Source organism: Lactuca serriola, chromosome 4 (genome assembly GCF_051521515.1).
Source record: "Lactuca serriola cultivar US96UC23 chromosome 4, Lser_US96UC23_V15, whole genome shotgun sequence".
Classification (NCBI taxonomy): domain Eukaryota; kingdom Viridiplantae; phylum Streptophyta; class Magnoliopsida; order Asterales; family Asteraceae; genus Lactuca; species Lactuca serriola.
The window spans coordinates 274,600,077-274,603,232 of record NC_136411.1 but is presented as its reverse complement, the minus strand read 5'-3'; the positions used below and the strand labels follow the sequence as shown (position 1 = coordinate 274,603,232).

Sequence of the window (3,156 nt, the reverse complement as noted above, 5' to 3'; positions counted from 1 at the left end):
TGTGCATATTTATACACATAATTATACATCATAATTTAATATTTTAATTACTTTTATGCCCTTATTAGAACAAAAGATACTTAATTTGTTATGAATTGTGTTGTAGGGATAATAGACATGCTTGGAGCAAGATGGAAGCTGGACCTGGGAGTTGGAGTTTGAATCAAAGCTTTAAAATAAAGAAAAAAAATATCCAAAACGTCGTGGTGGATTTCTCACGGCATGGTGAAGTGAAGAATCCCCATTTTCTTCAAAGACTTGTAGAAAATGGGATAAACACGAAGACCACGACGTGGTGGCCTTACTACGTCATAGTACTCTGAATTCGGGAAAACTATAAATAGATCTCATTCTCCTCCGAATTGGGACTTTTGGCTCAGGAAGTAATCATCACTTTTGAAAGCAAAGCACCTGCTCTAAGGCTTGGAAGCAAGGAATCCGATCATACCATTGGAAGTAGGAGCATTAAGGAAACAAATCTCTACACTTCGATTTTTCATTAGATTTTGCCATGTCAATTACTTTGAATTTCGATTTTATATACTTGTTTGCTGAAATCATGAGCTAAATTCTCATGACCTTCATTTAGCCTATGATGGATTGATTATTTGTGGTTGAATTTATGGAGTGGATTTACCTATTTTGTTATTTGTTTATTTAGCTTATTCGAAAACCTCAAGTACTTTTGATAACTATTTCCTCTACTTATTGCTGAATTTGATTAAGTTAGTATAACTATCTTTCTTAGTTGAATTTGAATCTTATGATCTTGTGAATTGCAAAATTGTAGGACTAGAGTTTTGAACAAAACCTAGGGTTAAGTAGAAAAGTGGGTAAAAAGGTATATGAGCTAATATATGACGACAAATCATATATTGAATTGAATCTATAAACTAAATTGATCAATCAACTATAAGTCGAATCAATTTGAACTGAACACTAGTAAACTTGTAAGTTTGTCCGCTTGGTCACCGAATAAATAGCTAGTTTGCTAAATGATTAAATTAGTGAATATTAATTTGGTCATCTTAGGAATCGGTAACCAAAGAAACTAAAATCCATTGCACTTCCATAAATCAATCATAATAACAAGTAAATCTGAAGCTAAACGAAAGTCTCTTACTCACCTTGGTTAATTCATCGTTGTTCTCTTGCGTTAGTTAGTGTTAGCTTAATTAATTGATAATTAGTTAGTTTGGTAATTTAAGTTTCTAGTCTTGCAAAACTAGAAAAACAAAACCTTTTCTAATTTCATTAGTAATTAGTTAAGTAGTAAAATAAAGTCAACTATTACACCGTTCCTTGAGTTCGACACTTGTTCTTACCATAGCTATACTATTACATGATTAGGTACACTGCCTAGTGTGTTTAATAGTCTAGTGAAAGAAACATTAGTTTTATAAAACTAAAACTTGAATAAATACATATACACATTAAATACACATCAAGTTTTTGGCGCCGTTGCCGGGGAACGGTTCAGTTTTAGTTACTTTAAATATGCTATTTTATTATGATTATTTACTGTTTAGTTACTTTTACTTTTATTTAGGTTTTATTTCTTTATGACTCACCACGGCGTGGTAATTTTCCCACACCGTGGAATCGTAACAATAGAACTTTATTTTTTGTTTTTGTTCTTTTGACACATTTCTTTTGTTTATTTGTAGTTCGTTTATGACCCGTGGATGAAAGTAATATTTGATTCCGCCACTTGAAGCCTGGAATCCACTTTTCGCAAAAACAAAGACAAAACTGTAGGAGAATCCGATACGCCAAAGAAGTCACCTTTTAAGAATCTCAAGTCGGTTTTTGGCAAGAAAAAGGGAAAAGTAGGAGAATCTAGCAAAACACTAAAGGACGAAGATACAAACAATAATCCAACGAAGGAAGACACCGAGTACGAAACTGAAAAAGAAGGAAGCGAAACCGAATTTGAAACAAAAAGCGAGTTAAACAATGAACCTGACAACACCATGGCGAACATTGCCGACCGCTTGATTTAGGCGTACAAAAAGAGAGTTCAAGACGATACCGGATCGGGTCTGATGCACCCCACCATACCCGCTACTGCCACATTTGAACTTAAGGGGCACATCCTTATTGCACTAAAGGAGATTCCTTTCACTAGAAAGGATCACGAAGATGCTTATAAGCATCTAAATGAAGTCAATGACATCACCGACTACTTTAACATTCCAAATGTTCCAAGAGAAATGGTGTTGTTGAGGATGCTCCCTGTCACTTTCATGGGAGATGCGAAGGATTGACTGAAGGCACTTCCACCGGGCACGATAACGACATGGGCAAAGATGCGTGAATCGTTTTTGAAACAATTTTGCCCACCATCCAAGGTGGCTAAGCTCAAAAAGGCCATTGCCAATTTTGAACAACAAATAGGGGAGTTGCTATATAAAGCATGGGAACACTATAAGAGTCTACTTAGGAATTGCCCCCAAAACGACCTCAATATGCAACAAGAAGTGTTGATCTTTTATGATGAGGTAAACATCACCAGTAGATAACTTCTTGACTCTCAAGGCCCCTTGACTAAGAAAAATCCGCGAGAAATTAAGGAGCTCATTAAATAATTCTCTAAGCACTCTAGAGAATACCATAATCCGAGGAATGATGTAATGAGGGGATCTACTAATGCTGACTCGGAAGATATATCGGCCGTATTGGAAATGTTGAAAAACATGAATAGAAGAATGACTAAAATGGATCAAAAAATCCATGCTATTTAGGTTGGGTGTGAAAACTGTAACGGGCCACATTTGACTAAAGATTATGACCTTGATGAGAATGGAAACCGAAAGGTTCAAACTTGCTACTCGAGCGGTGATCGTTTTGATGAAGAATGGAGAAAGCCTAAGAAAAAGTTGTTACCCTATGATGAATATAAAAAGGCCATGGAAGAAAAGTTTGAACAAAAAGGGAGAGGCTTTTATCAAAGAGAGGAACCACCGGTTGAAAATAAATCTAATTTTGAGACAATGCTTACCCGATTTGCAACCACATCTAAAAAAAGGCACTAGGGAACTAAAGCAGCAATTAAAGAACAACAAATAATGATGAAAGAGCAACAAGTAATGCTGAAGGAACAACAAGAGATGATGAAAAACTAGCAAGCACTATTTAGAAATCAAGAAGCTTCAA

The 3,156-nt window shown here is 35.4% G+C and overlaps 1 non-coding gene across 1 annotated transcript; it reads right to left on the bottom strand.

Moving 5' to 3' along the window:
• Positions 1-2,357: 2,357 nt before the first annotated feature.
• On the bottom strand, positions 2,358-2,464 carry LOC145049058 (small nucleolar RNA R71). The gene has a single exon (XR_013683177.1). It is a non-coding gene; the product is annotated as a small nucleolar RNA R71 (small nucleolar RNA).
• Positions 2,465-3,156: the final 692 nt, after the last annotated feature.